The sequence below is a fragment of the Lissotriton helveticus genome, chromosome 4_1 (assembly GCF_964261635.1).
Source record: "Lissotriton helveticus chromosome 4_1, aLisHel1.1, whole genome shotgun sequence".
Classification (NCBI taxonomy): domain Eukaryota; kingdom Metazoa; phylum Chordata; class Amphibia; order Caudata; family Salamandridae; genus Lissotriton; species Lissotriton helveticus.
In genome coordinates, this window is record NC_136063.1 from 1,392,967,982 (window position 1) to 1,392,992,108 (window position 24,127).

The following is a 24,127-nucleotide window of genomic DNA, read 5'->3' on the forward strand; positions in this document are numbered from 1 at the left end:
CAGCACCTGGTGCCATTCATGCTGATTTTCCACCGCGGGACAAACAACTAGTGCTAAAAATCAGCGCGAACGGCCCGACCTAATGCATTCTGCCGCTTGTGGAACTCCGCATAGCGTTGCAGAGTTTTTTGGTCACTTCGCATAGTTCCGCGTAACTCCACGAAGTCCGCCCAAGCCTACGTATTAACATGGCAAATCATCTTCCCTGCATGTACATAGGTGGGTAGGAAACAGGGGCCACTACCCAAGCAAAGTAGGGAAATTGCTGGCCTGGTCCAGTTTACTTTATTGTATGGCAAAGTGACTACCGGCACAATGAAAAGCATTAGCAGGAATTGGTTAATGTCTAACCTTGTTGAGAGTGGCTAAGAGTGAAAAAATCTCACTTCACCCAAAGAACTCAGCAAGCATTGGCAAAGTGGCCCAACGACTAGAGCGGTTGACCTTAAACCTGGGGAACTGGGTTCAAGCCTTGGCAGGGACGCTCAACATCCTGTGATTCCGGGCAAATCACCTAATCTCCCTGTGCTTAACAAAAATGAATGTGTCCCTCTGTAACGCAACTGATGCTCATGGAAAGTGCTCTGATACCATCGGGTCTAGTTCACGCTATATAAAACAAAAAATAAAATAAGTGTTGCCTATATCTGTAGCAATGTTTATTGTGTCAATTATTTAAAATTGGTACCATTACATACAAGAGTGAAAACAACGGTAGATAACAATGTAGAGTCTACGCAAAGCCAAATAGAGAGCTGAGGAGAAATATACTGCAAGATGAAAAACAGATTCCTGGCAGTGAGCAAAGCGAGGAGTGGAGCAATAAAAAACCTGTCAATTTATATTACAGATAAATACAGATACATAAAAGAATAAAACAACAAAGCGACAATAAATAGCAATGTGCAGTCTGCTCAAAGCCAACTAAATAGCTGAGTAGAGACAAAAATGCAACGTACAAAAACACATTCCTGATCATGACAAGACGATAGAATGGGGCAATTAAAACTGTCATCCAACAAATGGATAGAATTTGTTAAAAGAATAAAACAATAAAGCAGCAATGAATATCAATGTATATGCTCAAAACCACGTGCAGAGCTAGACAAAGATACCAGTATATAAGCTACTCAAAGCCACGGGGAGAGTTAGATACAAATAAGGTGCAACATGCCAAAGAGGGTTCCAGGTCAGGCACAAGGTAAGAGAGTGGAACAGGTGTAACTGTCTGCTTATATATCAAATAGATTGGCGCTTACTTGCTCAAACAACAGCTACTGCTGCTTTTGCTCTCAATTCAATGGCAATGAATATTATATTAGCCACAATGTAAAGTACAAAGTTCCCCAGATTGGGTAGAGAGGAGGTAGAGTATGTCAATATGTAGTGTGTACAGAGAGAAAGAAAGAGAAAAGCCAAAGAAGGGGGGAATTCCCTTGTTGGGACTAAAACCCTCACACACCTAGCAAGCTAGATGTCATGCTTCATCATATGGGTTTGCTCCTCGCTGAACTGGCGCTGCAATGTTCAGCGGGCACCCTCAAGGGGGCTCTTTAACGGAGATCTTTAATCCCTGCCATATGGTGCATGCGGGTGTGTGGGGAAGAAAAAGGGGTGTAGTCGTAGGAGGTGAGGTGAAGATAAAAAAGGTGGGTCAGTCCACAAGAGAATTTATTAGAGTGGCTGGCGCCCTTGGTAAAAAGGTGGGAGGGGAGATAGTTGCTACTGGTCTATGTTGGGCAAGATATCTACAACCCCCTGGTGTGGTCAACATGTTTCATGCCTACGCGGCATTTCATCAGGACCCAGGGTGGGACGTACTACACAGTGAAAACAATAATAAATTGTGAAAGTAAAAACTGTAGTCATACAACCTTATGCCAAAAGGTCATAAAGGCGCAGGCAAGGAAATCCTGCTTGGTATGAGTGACCTAGAGGGATAAAACATAACAGAACACCGTGACAGTAAACTGTTTGTCTAGCAAACTCACATGACACACATCAAAGGACATACTCGTATTTACAAGGAAAAAAGGGGGGGGTGGGTTAAATCCATTGGTTTAGAACAATGGTTGCATTGACATCAAGCTGCGTCTGCTTAGTGGGGCGCACAGTTATATGTCATGCACAAAATAAAAGGAAGATATAAAATGAGTGGCTGCGGGACTATAAAATTCATATCCAAGGGGGGCACACAATGAGAGCTCTTACCCTAGGGGAGATCGAGAGATGCCCCGCAGTCTGCTCCAGTGGGACCTGCACGTAAGGTCAGGAACCTAGGGAGGGAGCAAGACAGTGTTGATGACAACCCGTCATCTGTATTAAACCCATAATGAAAGTAGCATCATGGGTGTTGAGGCTCGCCAGGAGGCAGGGCTCATGCGGAGGACATGCACCCGAACGGCCGTAAGTTTAACTCCTGGAGCCTAACCCATCCAGTAGAGCCGGCCAGATGCACCGGCGGTCAAGAGTGGGGCGCGGACCACGAAACAGCGAGAGGCGACCCAGCACACCCAACGGGCGCTAGAGGTCAGGACTCACTGAACCGACGGGCCACACCGTCATCCCGGCCACCGGAGACTAAGCCGTGCTCGGTTGGAGGCTGGAGGCGTGAGCAGAAACATGGGCGTGTAGGTTACACTCCCAGGGCATGTGCGATACCACCCACGGTCCACAGAAGGGGGCAGAGCGCCCCGAGACAGTCAAACGAGCCACTTACCCGGAAAGCGTGCGGTCGGAGCCGCTAACACCTACCCCCACCGTCTGGTCAGGACAGAGCAGCTGGTAACCGCACTGGGCTCAAGAGCGGTATTAGTAGCCCGAGTCTCGCCGAGTCCGCGTGGGGGCGGGCCCTCAGCGGTACTACGCGCATGCGTCAGAGAGTCAGCTTGCCCGGCAACTGGAGCGGGGCGGGAGGGAGGATAGTGGCGCCAGTAGGCGGCCATATTGGTGATGAAAAATAGGTGCCTGAAATATCCAGTTGGACCTATTTCGAATCGTAAGGGAAAGGGGAAGGGGATGTCATATTCGATCAGGCCATGGTGTCGAATACTGAGAGGGAGTATATAACTGATGGGTGTGATGTTTTTGGCCGGAGATATATGGACACAGAGTCTCCCGCAAGGTACAGGAACGTAAAGCGCAATTCGAATGTTAGAATAAATTTAATGATTTGCGCGATAGTCACAGGGTGAATGCAGTCAGTTACTCGCCTGCGCAGTGGGACATAGACACTACTGCGTGGTGGTCATGTTTAGGGGGTCAGGAGACGCACGCAATCAAGGTCCGTCCAATTAGGTAATTGGTTAGTACGACAATGGTACAGGTGGGAAAACCCATGTGCAGTGGTATGGATGGGTGGTAAAGGTTACAACGTAGGTAGGGGACATCGGGCCAGGTACAGAGAGTTGGATGTGGTATCATGTGTGTTGTTTGAGGGTCCGAACGTCAGTAGGTGGTGTCGTGGGCACGGAGGGTGTGTCCCAAGCTAGACATATCCCAAGGTATCAACGTGACACTAGCGACCATGGCACACAATCATTCAGACCAACAGTATCAAGGCGTAGGCGATGTACCCATCTTTGTTCAATCCTGAACAAGGCTTGTTGTGAAATGTGGGGATGGGATTCCAAGACTACCCATTTTATGTTATCTGCCTGATGGCCATGTTGGGTGTAGTGCTCATAGAGCCTTGTGTGGGTTTTCAGGCATCTAATATTGCTCTTGTGTTCCATGATACGGAGTTTGACCGGTCTCATGGTCATCCCCAGATAATGTTTATTGCAGGGGCAAGTGATAAGGTAAATGCATTTGGTGCTATTGCAATTCGTATGTTTACGCAATTGCCACTTGAAAGTCTCTGAGAGTGTGATCTCCTTGATGGTGCTTGTTTGGGAGCACACAACGCACCCACCACATGGGAAGTGTCCTGTCACTGGCGGATGACCCCACAGTGTGGTTTGATTAGTACTGTTTTGTTTCTTAGGGCGTGTATGTATTAGAGAGTCTTTTAGGTTAGCCGTGCGTTTGAAGGCAAAGCGAGGCGGTGGAATGTCAAGATCGCTTGAGTTCAGAATGTGCCAATTTCTGTTAATGATTCTCTTGATGTGACTTGAATGTTTTGTAAAACAAGTCACGCAAGTGATCACATCATCCGTCTCTCTCGGACTAGACTCCAAAAGGGCCTCTCGGTGGTTGTTACCAGCTCGTTTGCGAGAATCCCGCAGCAGCCGTGTCGGGTACCCCCTATCCTGTAATTTGTGTTGCAGAGTTGCAGCTTCATGATTGAAGTCAGCCTTATCAGTGCAATTCCTGCGGACTCGCAGGAACTGCCCGAAGGGTAAATTGTCCCTTAGGGCCCGTGGGTGATGACTCCCGTAGAGAAGGAGGCTGTTCCTGTCCGTTTCCTTACGGTATAAAGTAGTCTTCAGCCCATCTTGTCCAAGACTGATGAGTAAGTCTAGGAAGGGAATGACCGTGTCTGATATGGTGCTGGTGAACTTAAGAAAAGGATTCTGTGAATTGATCCAAGTACAAAAAGCTTCACATTGCATGCGGGTGCCTCTCCATAGTATAAAGATATCGTCTATATACCTTCGCCACATAGTCAGGTTGTCACTGAAGGGGTTATTAACAGAGTTAATAATACACTCTTCAAAAGTAGCCATATAAATACACGCCAGGCTGGGAGCAAATGTCGAACCCATCGAGGTCCCGCTGATTTGATGGTAGAGCTGGGTACCGTATTGGAAGAAGTTCTCGGTCAATGCTATAGTAGCACATGCCATTATGAAATGTACAGGCGTGGGCGAGCACCACTCCTCCTGAAGTAAGGTAGATTCGACTGCGTCCAGTGTAGCTTGTTGAGGGATATTGGTATACAACGCTTCAACGTCCAATGTCACGAGGAGGTCCACTCCCTCCCTCCCATTGATGTTATTTAATAGACGGAGTACATCCCTAGTATCCTGGAGAAATGATGGTATCTTTCTCACCACTGGTTGCAAATATTATATTAACATAGTTGCCAAAACATGCCAAATTCATGAGGATGCAGGTTGTCATGGAAAAATACAAGGCATCTTTGCAAATAGCGATCCCATTCTTTATAAACATTGGTTTTACTAAAGTGTGTTCTGCGGCTAAGAATTCTGGACAGCCGCAGACCATGTGTAGCTTGGGTTCTCGCCTATAATCCCAAAATCTACAAGCACTCGTACTAAATGTTAGTGACACATCAGAGTGGAATTCATTTATTGGGAGTGTCACGAGTCTCGCTCGAAGAATTGGGAGCCTCGTTACCCTACTTAATGCTGCCTTTTAAAGATGTTTGCATTTTCGTACCTTCATATGATTTTACAATTGGGGCAACATGGGTGATTGCTTGAAGAGTATCCAGCTCAGCCATCCTTGAGGGAGACAATGTCTCTTTCTTCAAAATAATTTTTATACCTGAGTCGGAGACTGTAGCGGGAGCTAGGATATCCATGTTGATACTTCGATCTTTGGCCACCATTCGTTGGTGCTGTGACTATGGATTATCCAGTTTCGTGAAAATCTCCTGAAGGGCCTCCTTTAAAGAGTCTGGTTTGGCTTGCCGAATTGAGTAATAATATTTAACCCCTTCCACGCTCATGACGAGCTGGGCTCGTCATGAGGTAGCCTCCTCGCACGCTCATGACGAGCCCAGCTCGTCATGTAACATGCGCTTTACAAATTCTCAGCGTGCGAGCGGAATTCCGCCCGCACGCATGCGGTTAAGGAACAATGCTTTGAATTCAAAATCCTGCCCAGCCTCTCAAACTCCAGACATAACAGCGCTCGGCAGGTGTAATTTGGAAGATGAGACAATCTTCTGTAGGGGTGAACTGTAGCTTGTCTAAAAGAGGGTTGAATTTCCCTGGATAAGCCTGATGGCAATACAAGAGACTGAGAGTTGATAATACCGTGGCTCTTGTAACTCGAGCAATAGCCTCAGCTCAAAGACAGTAGAAGTTGGGAATTTAATGTGTATAGAGCAAATATAACTGTCAAAAACTTCCTGGTAATATGTTTTAAATGTAAGTTGGGCATGCCAGTTTCCGTGAACCATACACCCAGATAGTAATATTTAGATTTTTGCGAAACAGTTAAGTGCACGTTCCTCCAGTATAGATTCAGTTTGTTCTTAGGTCTCCTGAAGTTCGTCACTTTTGTTTAGTCGGCGCCAGCCACCAACTCATTATCTTCCTCATGTTTAGTTCGATAAGAGCTCGCTTCACACCCATTTTAGTGTGAGCAAATCGTCGGCATAGTGAATAATTGGCAATCTGTGTATTCCGATCTTCGGTGGATTTGTGTTTGCCTGTACAAGTGTGTGACCTAGGTCGCCAGTGTAGAGGTTAAACTACATAGGAGCTAAGTCACCCCTTGTTTTAAGCCCTTACGTGTTGCAGTTTGATTTGTGGCTAAACTCTCTTTACCTGTCTTAATACGAACCCTGTGTCTGTGCGAAGAGAAATGATTGCTCTAAGTAAGGTAGATGGCATTGCCCAATCTGCCAGTTTAGCGCAGAGTTTGTTTCTGCTGCTGAATAATCAATAAAAGAACACAAAAAGGGGTGGGCGAGAGGGAAAAAAAGCACACAAAAAGGGGTGGGCGAGAGGGAAAAGAAGCACAGTACGCCAGATATCACAGGGCAACAATGTTATCAGTAGTGGACGAGTGTTGCCTGAATCACGTTTGATAAAATGGAATTATATTTGCTCCAAATGTCCATGGCTCGAATTCTTTTAATAGAATTTTTGCATAGGCTTTTTTTTGCCTTGACACTTAATAGTACGATTAAACCGTATTTGCTTGGGATGGAATTATTCCATTTTTTTGTAAATTGGCTGTAGGGTAGACCCTTTCCACGATTGGGGTACATTGGCAGATTGAAAACAGTCCGAATACAAAGGGGTTAGCAGATCTGCCCATACATCTGTATCTGTTTTAAAGAGTGAGTCTGATAGGCTGTTAGGGCCAGGTGCTCCATTTGCTCTGATGGATTTAATGGCTTTGTGAACTGTATTAAAACCTCACTGCAATGTTTCGCGTGCTCATTCTCTAAATTCTCAAGCAGAGCGCAGTATTTCCCACAAAGCTCGGGAAGAACTTTTGACACCCAAACCCAAAACTTTGATGAAACGTGAAGTATGTGTCATAAAGAATTCGGTCCAAGCTCCACACATTAAAGCGATTATCAGAAAACGTTGGGAACTGATAGAGAATGAACCGGATTTCGCGCAGGTGTTCTACGGGATTCCACTTTTTGCACACACAAGAACAAAAAACTTACGTGAATTCTTGAAACCAGTAAAATGTTCCTCCATAACCAAAGAGAAAGGCAGGATGAAATGTTACAATTGTGGCCAATGTGGCAATGTTATTATAGGCAATCAATTCATGCACCCACACTCAGGTCAAAGCATTAAACTAAGACAAAATGCAGATTGTAACACTGCAGGAGTAGTGTATGTCATTAAATGTCCGTGTGGACTAGTATACATTGGTAGAACCAGCAGAAAGATAAAAACACGCATATTGGAACACAAAAGCCGCATTAGGAACCAGAACACAACTTCACCATTAGCTAGACATTGGGTTGAAGCAAAACATACAATTTCTCAAGTTAGATTCACGGTCTTGGAATGTATCAAACAAACATCAGGCATTGACTTTAACACACTCCTAGGTAGGAGGGAAACACATTGGATAAAGACCTTAGGCACAGTCAGTCCAGGGGGTCTCAATGATCATTACGAATGACTTTGTTTTCTATAAACAATCAATTTTATACATAAGATTGTACGGGAGTACGCTGAGAATTGCTAGGTTTCTTTTTTTACATTATTTGTCTTGTCACACCAGTAAATCTTTTTCGAACTGATTTTGCACGTTGCAATTTACTGATATTTGCAAAAATTGTTTTTTACTGAGGGTGTTCTTCTCATGTTTGAGATTGCTCATTAATGTGGAGTTATCTGTTGACAAAGTGAGGGTTATTACATCGAGTATACTTCCCGGTTTTCAGGAAGTCCTTTCTTTTCTTTTACAACCCGCGAGTTCCGCACCACGTGATTAGCGGGGCGGACTCGCGTCCAGAACTATAATTTCGCGGTTATTAGGCAACATATCCTGTCGCAATCACAGTCCGCTTTTTATTTTGATTACCACATTTTTTAAACCAGCAAGTTCCGCACCACGTGACCTGTTGGGCGGACTCGCGTTCGACACTAAAACTTACATGGCGACGGAAGAAGACTAAGGTAGGGTTATAAGTTCTGTTAGCCCGTTTAAACGTACTCGGAATACTATTAAGACTGAGCGAGTAAATATCACACTGTGTTTTTTTAGATATTTGGAACCGAGGCATTTAGAACATTACGCGTTTTCTCAGCCTTTTTCTCGGTAAGCCACAAACATGGTGCACTGGGTTTCTTCTTCTTTTTTACCAAATCAATTGCATCAAGGGTATTCAAACTCTAATATATTTCCAGGGCCATATAAATCTGAAGAATTTGATCATTATAACGTTTAATGGTGGCTCACAGACTCGTACCCTCAGCGGACGATCGTCTGGTAAGAATAAACTCACCTATTTTGAACCCACTTACTTTCCGACATCTTCGGTGGTTTCGAGCACTATTTTTCGAGGTTGCACTATTTAACATACGAGGGGTGAATGTTTTTATGGATTCTGTTTTTTCACATGTCACTTTTTATTACACTTTGGAGAGCACCACTTCACCCCAAGTTTCCGTTTAACAAACAAATCACTTGGGCTTTGCACTACCCTTTGAACCTTAAAGTTTTTTCTCAGCAGTACTCCCCAGCTAGTGTTTTTCATGTTGATAATGTAATCTGTTATAGATTCATGTACAGATACTTTCGTTGCTGTCTTGTAGATCCTCAAAAGACAACACCACCGGACGTTGTATATTCAAGATCCAACTTTACGCTAAGCTCAACCCCTGATGAAGGGTTCAGTATGAACCCAAAATGCATTGGGTTTATGGGACACTGTTTGTAAATCTTGTGCTGATAATACAGGATTATATACAACAAACTGTTGAAATTGTGAAAAGATTCATATGTTTACTTTGATGTTTTGTATGAATTATAGAAACTCTATATGAATAATAGCAAAATACAGAATGTATTGTTTATTGTAGCTGTTTTACGAAAATATAACAATTCATGGAATTAAAAATTTAGTGAATAACACACAAGTCATTCTTGAGGAACTTTTTGATAAACACTTGTCAGGCTTAAGGCCCATTAGTTGTGCCTCTAGTAGATCGGGTTCTTCCCGGTCTCATATTTAACCATTAGACACTTCAGGAGTAGGGCACACTCCCTTACAACTAGAGAGCACACAAAACTTATAATTTGGAAGAATAACTTGGCTCTTAACATTGATACTTCAAAAAGGTGTGCGGACCCACTTTTTCAGATTCATTCTCTAAATTCTGCCACCTATATTCACTTTCATAAGTGCTCTGCATACTTACTTCTGGACATGATCGACCTATTTCTCCATAGGTACGTCATTCCTCCTGGTAGTATATTTATTATTTAAAGAATTCATTTACTTCCAGAATTGTTTCCAGGTTTGTCTAACAGTGAATGTAAATGAAGCAATTCTGATTCTGAATATTTCACTTCTGTATTCCATAAATGAGTGCAGAGAGCTTTTTTTTTATTTTACACAACTGCTGTTGTGCAGCCTGGCTCGTTTTATTGCTGCTATATCTTTTAGCTGCTGTATTTAAGGATGCTTTACTTTTCTTTAGCTTGGTGGTATACCATATTGGATAATTAGTCCCGCATTTCATAATTGCTTTCAGCTAGACTTCTTTTTTCCCCTTAGTAAGTAGTATATTGAATCTGTTATGAGAGCCCATGTTAGTTGCGGATGACCAGTCCAGATGTTTAGTTGGTACAGTGATTGTTTCCACCTGATAAATTGGTCCAGGCTTTCAGAGCGTTCCAGCACAACAGGTAGAAATCTCCGCTCACCCCACCTGAATATGGTCCTTTTGCCCAGAATCCGAAAGACGAGATGGGGTGATAGAGCTTTCTCAGTTGCGGCGACCAGAATGTGGAATTTGCTTCCCTACTCTATGACTTCGATCACAGGGAACTTGCACTTTAGCCTTAAAGACCTGGCTCTTACCTTAAAGACAGACCCCCTTAGCAGTGTGTAAAAGTGTCTATGCCGCTGCTGTACTGAAGATCGGTGACTACAGCGCCTTGACGCCTTTCGGCATTTGTCGCGCTTAATGAATTCTGATCAAACCAAATCAAGCAAAGGCTTTACATGAATTCTATAGAAAGGCAGACAAAAGTGTAATCCAAAGAAGTAATACCCCCGTATATGTGTAGAGATTTACTAGTGGTGCCATTAAACGTTTGAACAATTTTTAAAGAAGGGAGTTCATGGGTTTTCAGCCAAGTGGCTATTTTCCCGATTGGATGCCACTGATGATTAATGAAATATTGGCCAAATTTCCAGGCTTTGTATGTTAAAATCTTCTTTAATCAAAAGTAAAAAAAGCTATCACTGGCTTTTCTGCCACTATAATATGTATTTAAATATACATTAGTTAGCAGGACCGATTTCGCCAATTTGTGAAAGTGACACTTCTTAATTGTAACTTCTTGTTGACTACGGTTGTCTTCCGCTTTATACTGGTGGCTGTGTAAATTGAGAGGCCACCTGATGAGTGTACAAATTAATTTGTTTTAATGGCCAGTTGATGTATTCTATAATATAAATTTAAGGGATTCTCGTTGGCTAAGATTCTACTTTAAGCCAGCTACATTATTGTATGCTTGGACATACAGGGTGCTACATCCCTGTACTTTTGATTATTTGCTGCTCTAGGAACAGGTATCTGTCTTAGAGGATAACGTCGTAGCATCTAGCCTCATTCCAGATCTAGATTTGTGATGATTGAGTTTGTACTATAAGATTTACTTGATTGCTCTTGATTGAGTTGAGCTTACGTGGATCTGAAGGTTCTTGCTTGGTCCAATGCACTGTTTGCTCCCTTTAAGATGTTTGTAGTTGTTTGGTGTTAGCTAAGGTCCTCTTACTGTTCAAAATATGGGAGTATGTTTCTGGCTCTATGGTTCTTATTTCAACACTCCTCAGTGCAAAGGCAGCTTTTTCACTGAGGACAATCGTGGATACTGTATTTGAAAATAGAGGTAACTTGTCAAATTACATTCTTTTTTTGAAAGTTTTTTTTAAACACTTTATTTTTCCAGATATAGAATAGTTACACATAGCATTGCATTGCATACAGTTCCATTACAATGATAGCCATACATTTCTGACCTCTGATCGGTATAACACAGTATATGAGGACAATCAATGCAGAGATACCCCACAGCCCACCCCCATACGTACCATCCCCAAAACCCCTTCATTCAAGGACCCATAAGAAGATGCAAGCTTACAGGATTGGCCAATAAATACAGCCGCTCTGACCTACAGACACGCACTGAGGACTCCCACGCCATGTTGTAAGGTTCGATATCGATAGGGCCCCTCACTTAGCCCACGCCCTCCGGCACTATGCCGCTGTTCACTTGTGCATTAGCAGACTGGGCGGCAGTTTGCAAATATGACCTCAATGGTCCCCATATGTCATTGGGGTGTGATGTTGACGGCATAAGACTGGCGTACGTTTCAGTGTTGCTGTTGCAATATACCAAGCTATTCAGCCAGTCTTGCAATTTGGGGGCCGTTCTCCTCCCCCAGTGTAGGGCCACCTCTCTCTTCGCCAATAGTAAACCCAGTGACGCTAGCTTCCTTACTTTTCGGGGAATCTGGACCGTATACCCTAAGAGAGCAATTTCGGGAAGGGGGGTAAGTGGAAAACCGAATATTTTCCCCAGCGTCTCGTGCACCGCTTCCCAAAAGGGCTGCAAACGGGGGCATGACCACGCCAGATGCTGGAAACCGGCATGTGGGGAGGTGCATTTAAGGCAGCAATGTGGTCTATTGGCATCAATCCTATGGGCCATGGCGGGTGTGAAATAGATGCGACTGAGGAATTTAAAATGCAATAACTTATACCTACTGTTAAGCGAGACTTCCCCTGTGACCCTGCAACATGCCTCCCATTGGTTGTCCGAAATCGTCCCACCCGTGTCTTCCTCCCAGGCTTGTCTGATCTTAGTGTCATCAGCCTGGACCAGTTGGGTGCAGGCTTTGTACATTTTAGATATCAGGTGCGCGCCGCTAGTGCTCTCAAGTATCAGAGTCAGGGGGGGAAACGAGTCTGGCTCAAGTGGATACGAGGGAAACGCTGCGCGTAGCGCAGATTTTAAACGACTCATTATAAAACGGGTAATTAAGGAGCAATCGGTGTATCTATTATCGTCATCCGTGGAGAAGACATGACCCTCAGGGAACAGATCTCCAATCTTAACAATGTCTAGTGAGAGCAGTGTACGTTGTATCAGACCTTCCCCTGTAATCGGGAGCCATCTCGCATTTGGCAACGGCAGAGCGGAGGAGTATAAAAGTGTGGTACCCGTACGCTTTATCAGCTTGCTCCACGCCCAAGCGGTGGTGGACACTGTCTGAATAGGGAAACAACCTTTACAACGCAACTTTTACAACGCACTACCATTACAACAAAACTTTTACAACGCAACATCAATTACAACGCATGCCATTACAACGCAACCATTACAACGCATGACACTACAACGCATACCACTACAACGCATGTCATTACAACGCAGTCATTACAACGCATACCATTACAACGCATAATATTACTATCCAACACTTACCCTACTATTGCACCCCCTGGAGTTAGAATAGTAATTTTTGCCCCTACACTATCCAGCACTTACCCTACTGTTGCACCCCCTGGAGTTAGAATAGTAATTTTTACCCCTACACTATCCAACACTTACCCTACTGTTGCACCCCCTGGAGATAGAATAGTAAATTTTACCCCTACACTATCCAATACTTACCATATATGCTATGTAATGGTATGCGTTGTAATGGTATGCGTTGTAAAGGTAGTATGCGTTGTAATGGAATGCGTTGTAATGGTAGTTTTGTGAGATGCGTTGTAAAGGCATGCGTTGTAATGGAATGCGTTGTAATGGATGTTGCGTTGTAAAAGTTTCGTTGTAATGGCATGCGTTGTAAAAGTATGCGTTGTATTGACATACATCCGTCTGAATACCGTGTCTGTCGCGCGGGAATCCCCCAGGTAGTACCTCGACCAGTTTCGCTGGAAGAACCAGATCTGCCTCCGGTTTTAATAAGGGGATGCAAGCTTCAGGGTGAAGCCAAGCGTGCGCATAGCGGCATTGAGCCACTAAATAATACAGTTGAAAGCCAGGTACGTTAGAGCCCCCTCTGTCATACGGCAGAGTTAGTGTGGAGAAACGAACGCGAGGTCGTCTACCGCCCCATATCAGGCGGATCATCAATGTCCGCAGAGTACGAAAAAATTCATCGGATAGAGGCACAGGAATATTATTGAAGAGATACAAAAATTTAGGTAGCACTACTATTTTTAGGTCTCGCCTCTCAATGCGCATTGTGCGGAGCAAGACTATAGGGCTTAAACAGAGGTTTAACTAAACTGGCGATTTGATGCTGTGCCCGTGCGCTTTTAGGTCAAAGCGCAAGCGCATTGACCTAAAATGCGCGTGCACAGCATCAAATCGCCAGCCATCTGTTCCCCAGCAGCTCTTCCCGCTCCACCCCACAAGCTTCCCCCAGCGTGCGCTCTGCCTCAGCCGCACTCCTCCCACACCTTTGAAGTGAAGCTTAGCTTCACTTCAAAGGCCCCTGCTGCTTCACACTATTCTCCCTTATCACTGCTCTCCCCGCTCCGCCCCCTGCTGCGGCCGTGTCGCATTTCTCCTCCCCCCTCCCCACAGCAATGCCCTCCGTCTTGTTTCTTTGTATTCAGCACCCTGACAGCCCCTGGCATAGACCACTCACGGAGGCGAAGGCATACTCCGTGCTGGGCTCAGGACGGCAAGATACCCCTTAATGTTTAAGTTCTCAAATCTTTGCAAATCCACGAAGTGCTAAATTTGTAAAAGTCACTAGCTTTTACGGGCAATTTAAATCTCACCCATCCCTGCAGATATCTGCCTAAAGCAATGATGAAATTCTGCATGTCACGACCAGCGTGCTTCGAAATTATAGCGCAATGCAGAAAAGTTTCATTTGTAATAGTGATGCTAGCCTATAGGACCCATCTTTACAAGTCGTCACTTCATGCTTATATCAATGGGTTTGACTGGTCGCGTTCCGGGGTGTGGGTTGCCTACTGCGCCATTTTAGGTTGAGATCTGTGCCATCCTGTGATGAAATAGTTGAATGTTGTGTTCTACTCCTCTTCTCTATGCCGGGTAACAATATCACATTTTCGAATTCCAGGTCTATAATTTTGAAGTAAGAGGTGTGACCAAGGGTTTTCCCCATTTCTGATGCATATTTTACTTTTTGATGTGCCAGTACCCAGAATCTAGAAATCGCTTTTGGAAATAGTTTAAACTCTGTGTGGCTGGTTGTGTGTGGTGGATATATATTGTTGAATAGGTATTCGTTGTTCTGTAAAATGTGTTTGCTTTGTGTGTATTACGTGCTATGTCTAGTAAGTTTTTGATCTGAATGTATCCATGGTAATTGGGTTGCTGCTGTGTTTAAGCTGGGGTGAATGAATGTGTTTCCGTTAGTCTAGCCACTGTCTTCTGCTGGGTGACTTTATGCGTCTGTTGTGCATCGGTCGTAAGCGCTGTGGGGAGCCGAGTTTGCGATCACTCTAGTCTAGTGTCTAGCTCAGCATCACTTAAACAACTCACCAATCTAATCTGTGGTGAAGTATACCAAAATCACAAGATAGAGTTCAAATCGCACTGAGATTTTATTGAAAACACAATGAAAATCTCTTCCAAATCATCATCAATTAATGACAATATAGTAGTTATATTTTACAAAAAAAGACACGACTTGTAAATAATTTTTAAATATAGCATTATTCTTTATGAAAGATTTCTGCCTTTTAATACATAAATATATGTTCAAATGTATAAATACATAAACACAATTATAAATGGTTATGTTAAATACTGATACTGATAGCAGCTCTTCCCGCTCCGCCCCACAAGCTTCCCCCAGCGTGCGCTCTGCCTCAGCCGCACTCCTCCCACACCTTTGAATTGAAGCTTAGCTTCACTTCAAAGGCCCCTGCTGCTTCACACTATTCTCCCTTATCGCCGCTCTCCCTGCTCCGCCCCCTGCTGCGGCCGTGTCGCATTTCTCCTCCCCCTCCCCACAGCAATGCCCTCCGTCTTGTTGTGATAAACTACCCAAACTCTAAAACCCATTCAAGTGAATTGCATTTAACTGGGCGAATACACCTTGGCCGTAGCAGCGGGAAATAGATTGTTTTCACTAAAATAAGTGCCACCAGAGATCTTAGCTGCCCTCTCTCTTCTATTTCCCACAGTGTGCCTCTCTTCTATTTCTACTTCTCATCCCTCATATATCCCCACTGTTGCCCTTTCAGTCTAATCATCTCGCTTCTGTTTCTCGTTACCTCCTTTCTCCATCTTTTAATTAACACTGCCGCTCGCCCCCGCCCGGTCCTTTCTTGTCTACTCGTTTCCCCTTGCCTGGCCTTTTCTCTCGCTCTCTGATACCGCCTTGTGCCCACCATCTCTCTTCTGCTGCCCTCACCCCCGTTGTTTTCCCGCCCGCCCTTTCCCCACTGCAGTCTTCGGGATTCCTCTGCTCTGCCCCCGCTGGTAGCAGCTGCCGCTCTCCTGCCTCAGTTTGTCGTGCTGGCATGAGGGAAGCCCACATAGGCTATCCCGGGCTCGCACGGAGGCAGGCACACACCCACGTGCAACAGTGAGTAAATGGGGCTTCATTTAAATAAGTGGAGAGGAATGCAGGATGGTAGCAGCGCGGTGTCCAGAGGACCGTGCAGGCTGGGAAGGGAACATCGAATGGTCCTGGTTGAGCAGTGATGGTTAGGTTCAGACTGCCCTGGCTGTAAGCAGGGAAGGACACCAGAACTATGCAATTCTGCTGTCGCTGTGTTTTCCGCACAGTTACAGATTTGCCCCAGTTTCCACTTAATCCATAATTTGCTGTATGATCTGCAGATTTGAACCCCAAAAAATAGTTTGTAGCTCAGTCGCTTCAAAACAAAACATGCCGCATCACGTAGAATTATTTACGCTTTCTTATCACACTATTCAGTCAACATTGCCTCATAATTTGGTCCTCCCTTGCCTCATAATTCCAGTAGCGCAGCCTATAGGGCAGTCTGGCTGTGCCCAATGCTGCTGGCTTGACCGGTCAAAGTGCATAGTGTGGGCATGTTTTTGGGCTGCTTGCCTGTTTTATGGTTTGGTGGACTGTTTACTGTTAATTTCTGTGCTGTCTGCAGCAAGCACAAATGCATGCAGTCTACCATACTTTGCAAAACATCTATACAGCTCACACACCCTCACTCACACCCTCACCCCCCCTCACAACCCTCTCACCCTCACTCAGCCTCACACCCTCACCCTCACACATTCTCACACACCCTACCCCCCTCACCCTCTCTCACCATCACCCCCCTCACCCTCACACACCCTTACCCTCATCCCCTCACACACCCTCAGTCACCCTCACCCTCACCCTCACACCCCCTAACCCTCACCCCCTCACACACCCTCACACACCCTCACACATCCTCACCCTCACACCCCCTCACTCACCCTCACCCTCACACCCCCTCACTCACCCTCACCCTCACACCCTCACACACCCACTCACCCTCACCCTCACACCCCCTCACCCTCACACCCCTCACCCTCACACCCCTCACCCTCACACCCCTCACCCTCACACCACTCAGTGCTACAACACATATTGTGTTACAATAGGTGTCACATTTGCGAAAGATAAAACTATTGGCATTGTAAATAACAAAGCTATTAATTTCGCTATTTTCAAAACAAGCACATAAATAAAAAATGTGTCCTTTACAATACCAATAGCTCAAACTTTCCTAATGCGAGACCTATTGCATTGCTGTGCTTCTCTCCCCTGCTGCACCCTCCTGCTCTCTAGAGATGTGGCCTAACGACCAGAGCTGCCATCTAAGTCACGTAAATACAAAACATGTTGCATTCCAAATGCTATAGGTGTCACATTCGTGAAAGTTATAACTATTGGCATTGTAAATGACAAAGTTATCAATTTAGCTATTTTAAAAAACAAAAAATAAATAAAATATTTGTCATTTACAAGACCAATAGCTCCAACTTTTCTAATGCGAGACCTATTGCATTTCCAATGCTTGTTTATATGGCTACCCAGCAAGAGACAAGGGCAACCGCAGCCACCTGTCGACCTGCTCTTCCAGTTTATGGAATGCCTGTCCGTAGTTGAGGTGTATGATTTGGGTGGTGTCCAGGTGGATGTGAATGCCAAGATATTTCACCGAGTCCTGACACCATTCCAGCGGATATTCGCAATCCCACCTAGTCATGCCTTCCGTTAGCGGAAATATAATGGACTTATGCCAATTGATGCCTAGACCCAAGAATCTGCCGAAGCTGATAATTTCCCGAATCAAGGGTGGCAGGTTCTGTTGAGGCTCCCGAACATACAGGATGGTATCATCCGCGTATAGTGAGGCTAATAGCGGGCCCGTGTGGTACTGTATCCCCCTATGTAAGTGGCGCTCTTAGAAGTGCCTGATTAATGGGTCCATAGCCAAAATGAATAAGAGGGGGGACAGGGGACAACCCTGTCTGGTTCCCGATGTAGGCGGAATGGAGTGGATAATGTGCCGTTAAGACGGAGCCGAGCCGAAGGGCCGCTGTACAACAAGGAGACCGTGGCAATAAAGCCAAAGGGTAGGCCCAAACGCTGCATCACTTCCACCAAAAATGGCCACTCTAAGGAGTCTAATGCATTTTCAGCGTCAAGCAATACCGCCGCCGGCAGCAACGCAGGCTCTATCTTACGCAACACTGTAAAAAGCGTCCGAAGGTTTTTGCTGTAAGAGGGTCTCAACATTTGTGCTAGAACCCGGCCAGGCCACTCGCCCTCCCCATATCTCCTTGCAGTGTGGTATTTCCCTATGTTTAGTATTTCGCGCTCCGCTGTGTCCCTATACTCATTCAGCAGAGCAAGCCTCTTGGTCTTTGACGCTGCGTCAGTGAAGGCCGCTAGTTGGATATTTAACGCGGCTATGTCTCGCTCTATTTGGGTCATTGTCTGTCGAAGGTCCTTAAGGACACCGGCCTGTTTGGAGATACATACGCCCCTGATAACAGCCTTAAGACCCTCCCACAGAACCGCCATGGTGTCAACCGAGCCGGTGTTAAGTTCGAAATAGTCTTCGATCGCCTCGCGGACCTCGGACTTAAACAGGTCATCCAGGAGGGCTCTACTAGGAAAGCGCCATTGCCTCTCATATCCCTCAGGTCGAGGGATCAGCAAGTGCAAGACAACTGGGGAGTGGTCTGAGTAAGTGGAAGGGAGTGTAGTATGCGATCCAAACCAGGCTGACACCTCAGGAGAGATCAGCCAATAGTCTAGTCTCAACCAGGTTCCGTGTGGGCCGGAGTAATGAGTATATTTGGTGAGATTGGGATTGCGTTGTCGCCAAATATCAATCAATGTGTGCTGGTCGCAGAGGGCTCCCAAGGCTTGCCTGGCTTTGGGCTTGGTGTCTGGTGCTTTGGATGTACTATCTAGAGTCTGGTGCATTAACAGATTGAAGTCCCCACCCAAGATCAGTGCGTGCGGCTTGTGCTGAATGACCTGGGCGTTCAGGCCATGGAAAAATTCGGGGGCATCAACGTTGGGTGCGTAAACATTCACCAGGGTGACTTTGCGGCATTAAAGGCTGCCTGTGATTATCACGTATCTGCCCTCGGGGTCAAGAGTCGTGTCTTTGAGCGTAAAGGGGAGGCTTCTGTGAACCAATATGGCTGTGCCCCTAGCATAGTTACTATAATTGGCAAAGAATCTGTGTGCGCCCCAGCTGGTGCCAAACCGGGCCAAGTCTGTAGTGGGGAGGTGCGTTTCTTGAAAGTATGCAATGTCGACCTTGTGTCGAATAAGGTAATGGATCACTTGTCTCCTTTTGCGGGTGTTATTAAGCCCTCTAACATTCCATGACATGAGGGTGATATCCGAGGGTCCCTGCATATTACCTAACCTTGACATGTAAACATCGTGGAATCATGGTCAGATAGGAACGTATACTCAACAACAATACATTAAACAATACTAAAATAAAGTGTAAACAGCAAAATTTCGGATGTGTGAATATCCCCCGCCCCGCACCCCCCACCCAGCCGCCTTCTGACCAGAAGGTGGCCATTCCCCAAGAAACTATCATGCCTGCAGGCCAATGGTACCATCAGGCTCTCAATTGAGGACTAAACGAGGCCCCTCAGTAATGCAAAAAAACAAGTACCAAGGATACACCCGGGGGGTGGCAGCCCGCAATCAGGCCGGACAAATGACATATTAAATTACAGTATCTAAACTGTACGATTTCCGGTAAATGAAACAACAAAACAATCTATGACATGTAAACCCTCATCCAGTTCCGGATGTAGAAAATAGCTCCGCACTAGCATCCGATCCGCTGTGGGGCGGGGTAGGAAGAGCACCCTCCGCCGACGGCTGAGTGTTCTGGGCCTTGTATGTGCGTTAAAATTCTTGGGCCTCTGCAGGATTGTCGAATATTCGTGACCTTCCGCCGAAATTGACTTTCAGTCTCGCTAGGTATAGCATCCCATACCTAAGCCCAAGATTACGCAGTGCAGCCTTCACTCCCTGAAATTTCCGCCGTGCCTCTTGTACCATTGGGGTAAAGTCTGAGTAAAAGGACAGCCTCGATCCCTGCCATCCAATTACCCCGCGTTCTCTTGCCAGTCTCAACGCCGTGTCGCGGTCCCGAAAATTTAGAAGCCTCGCTATGATGAGTCTAGGGGCAGACCAGGGTTCGGTCTGGGCCCGAGAGCCAGGTGGGCCCTCTTCACCACAAAACCGGGCGTAAAGGCCTCGCTGCCAAACAGGTAGGTGAGGAGCTTCTCGACAAAAAGGTCCATCCGGCCAATGGACGTCGTCTCCGGGACCCCCATATTACGAACGTTGTTGCGGCGCCCACGTGCTTCCAAGTCCTCATTCCTAATGGTGACCTCTTTCAGTAGGCGCTCCGTCCGCTCTAGTCGCTTCAGTGACTGGGCCGTCCCATCCTCCAGGTCTGACACACGTGCCTCTGCAACGTCTAGCCGGCGATCATGGGCCTGAACCTTGGCACCCAAAGAAGCGAGAGATTGGTCCAAGGAGTCAAAGCGTGAGTCCAGCGCTTTGAAGCCAGCCCTCATTTCGAGCAGCATGGACGCCACCGAGGTCTCAGAGGGTTCTGGTGCTTCCGCCCTTAGGTGCCTTGTCTGCCGACATTGGGGGGAGAGACTTTGCCAAAGGGAGGGTACTTTGTTTGGGGTCCTTGCGCCCCATGTCTTAGGAAAGCAGGTCCGTTATGGGAATGGCGAGGCAAATACGTGTTGTTGCTCAGTCCGAAGAGGCCAGCGCCCTATGGGCTCCCAGGGGCGTGGGGCCTCATCCACGTGCCACCAGTGAGAAGGTAGGAAGGGGCCACGGGAGGGGGGGCGAAATTAAAATGCACCTAATAATTCAGAAGCCAATGTGTGCCCAATGGGGGGGGGGCAGACTCACGGGGCACATACGAGCCCAGGGGGGCACAGGGGCTTCAATCACCCCAAGTCTCCAAGTTTCCTGTAGAGTTGACAGCGTGGTGTTGCATAGGGGAGCCATGCCTCTGTTCTGTGCCCGTAGATAGAACATGTACCATTCAAGGAAGGGGCCCACAGATGAACAGAGTCCCAGCAGCTGGAGGCACTACGCCACGGCTGTCTCCTGTCAGGCGCGCACCCCCCCATCGGGCCCGCGCCACCACCCAGACCGGGGCTCCAGCCCACGACAGCCATCAGGCCCTGTCCCCGCGGCCGCCGGTCACCTAACAATGATCTTCCCAGGGCGGGGCACTGACCCGAGCGCAACCCGCGGGACCCGCTGCCAAGGGGGGGCACTCACTGGGCGCCGCCTGACTCTCCGGACATCACCGCTGGGGTCAGGTCCGGTTTCGGCAGTCTCACAGCTGTCCAGCGCAGGGCTGGCCCGCCAGGGTGCTCGATGGGTCTGCGCTGGCAGGCCTGGCACCTGCACCACACGGCAGCGCTCCGGCGCTGGATAGGGCAGAATCGCTGCAGGCGTCACATTCAGGGCAGCGTCACCCATTCCGCTAAAGTTTAGATCGGGAACATCGCGTATAGCGGGGGAAATCGTCGCTGTGCCGGCCTGATCGGAACAAGCTTCACTAGCAAGCGGCCATCTTCGCAGCTGGCTCGGCCACTCCCGGCAAATTGAATTCTTAAAATGTCCTCAAACTAACAGTGACTTAAAGTGGGTATATGATGCAGAAGACATAAACTGTTTGCCCTTTTCAGTATATCACTGGGGCCTCTGAATATGCATGCCAGAGTAAAAATGAGTTTATATTATATTCTTCGATCACCAGAGTTCCAGCTAACTGTCTCATTTAAAGATACTTCCTTTTGTGAATAGCAAATGTTTGAGGGGAGTAAGGGATCAATTCCCTCTGCGGCAAAGGACGGATTAGTCAGGCTATCAAAGCAATTTGGCTCTTTCTTTTGAATTGTGGGCCCTAGATAGCTGGGTTCAGTTTGAGCCCTATCTAGCTGTCCCTGTGGGATATTTAGTTCCTGCAAGCCATTAGGTGACTTGTCAGACCTAGTCAACAGGGGCTGAGTTTCGTGAATACTGTTGGTCCTCTTATGTATCAGTGTCCCATGGTTCCCTTATTCTGTAATGTATGAGCTACCTTGTATAAGATGGTTGAGTCACTAGCGCCTCTGTTTTTCATTTCACACCATAGGTTTCTTTTGGGGGATCTTGAATTGCTGCCACCTACAGCCCAGTATCTTTTTTTGATTCTGAGCCGGCAAGATCCACACAAGATATGACGCATTTTGTGGTTTTACCACCAGTTGATTCATTCAGTCCTATGACATGATCCATAGTTCTAATCTCTCCTGATGAGAGATTAGTGATTGTCTGCAAAACGTGAGAGTAGTTCTGGTAGAGTGCAGAGTTTGTGCACTATTGGGGTACAGGTACAGTTCTAGGTCCCACCAGGATGGAGGCACACACTTAACTTGTTTACCAGGTTATTTAGATTCGAGTCCATGCTAGTTATGGAGCTGGTTAGAGTTTGCATCAGATCGAGCTGAAGTTCCAGTTTATGAGACTGCCAAATTCAAGTGTTTGTGGGTTGCTTGAGGGTTGAGTTAGCCGACATCAATGTAGCCTCAATTTATGTGTTCCCGACTGAGCAATGGCCCTTGTTGTAGTGTTTGATACCAACGGTGTATGTTCTATCACTTTCAATAACTTCTCATCTGTATCATTTAACAGGAAGCTTATTGAATTCTTTGAGTGAGTCATTTTGTCATTATTTGGTGGCTGACTCTGCCTTGAAAGAGTTAGGGATTCGGCCAACAGAACCTCACCTTCTGCCCTCCTAGAGACCTGATGTACTCACGCAAGAACCTCTTAAGTGTGATGTTGCATGGCCGATATAGAATGAATGATTTTTTCTGTTATTGCATCAAATCCAGATATTAGAGGGGCCAATGGATCTATGAGAGTTTCATAATAGCTGTATTACTGCTTTCCGGCCTGGATTGTGGAACTGGGCATGAGCCACCAGCTCCGCCCAGGGTGCCCGTGGTTAGGATATGGACCCTTTGATTAAAGGCACTGACTATAGCCGGAATAGCATTGTCTGAAAGTAGGTTATTGGTTTGAGGAAAATACAGTTTAATTGAATTAGGGGATTCCTTACTTGTCACTTGCCCTTGTAAGACCAATCCTCCAGATAGGAGTGATGTAGATTGTTTATTCCTTGTGTACTTATTTCTTACACTCCGTGTCTGCATCTTATTCATGGTTGTTTGTGTTCCTTTTTTGTTAAGCATTGTGCACTTACACTTCATGTCAAAAATTCTGTGCGCTAATTTCCAGTTTTGCCTAAGCACGGAAATGTAACTGTAGTGTCGGTGTAACAGCTGACTACTCAGCTGGCTTTTCAGCACAAATATATGAGCAGCTTTAAGATTGTGCTGAATTAGCTGGCTTGGAGGTGATTAAAAAGATGGTAAGCAAATCTGGTTTAAAGGCACACCAGCAGTAGTCCAGTGCTGCAGCTGGCCAAAGGGTGGGATCACACCATAAACAAATGGTGCTAACAGGACAAGCAGGGCAAGCACAGAAAACCAGGCAGGCAGGGCAGGCAAGGGAGTTAGACAGGGCGTGGTACAGCTGGTGATCAGCCAGTGACTTGCGGCTGGCTTGCAGATGATCGGCGGTGAGGCAGAAGTAAACAGAGCAGCAAACACAACAAGTGCAACCTGGACATAACCGACATGGAGAACCCGGACGTAAGCCGCACCAGCCACTCGGCTGGCCGCTTTTGTGCCCTGGAGTTGCTTCCTGTCAATGCCTAATGCACTCCTCATTTGTTGCTCTGCCAGGAGTTGCCACTAGCATTGCCCTCTAAGCTACTGTCCGTGGCCTCAGGCCAGCAATGGTAATTTCTGCCAAGCTTGCCTGCACCTCACACCAAACCTGTGTTGTGCCTCTGCTTCCTCCTCTACTTACTGCCACCCTCTCAGCGGATTTGGCCTCTCAGCAGCTCATTGGCTACGTGCTACTTCTTCCCTGCACTCTCCTGCAGCATACGCATTGTCTGTGCCATCGATGTCAACTGCTCCTCGTCTCCTAGCTTCCTATCGGATAGGTGTTGCCTATGCGAGAGCTAGTGGCTTTATTAATGTTTTTTAGATATGTTTTACAGTATGGCAGGGTATGGCCTGTCATTGTATAGTATTGAAGGGTATGGTCTAGCATCTCATTGTATAGCATGGTATGGCGTGCTATGGTATGGCCTGTTATTATATAGTATGGTATGGTTTGGCTTGT

General features: G+C 46.3%; 1 protein-coding gene across 4 annotated transcripts in view; it reads left to right on the top strand.

Annotated features, from left to right (window-relative positions):
• MBOAT1 (membrane bound glycerophospholipid O-acyltransferase 1) overlaps positions 1-24,127 on the top strand; it is a 473,424-nt gene that overhangs the window by 431,411 nt on the left and 17,886 nt on the right. The window lies entirely within an intron of this gene.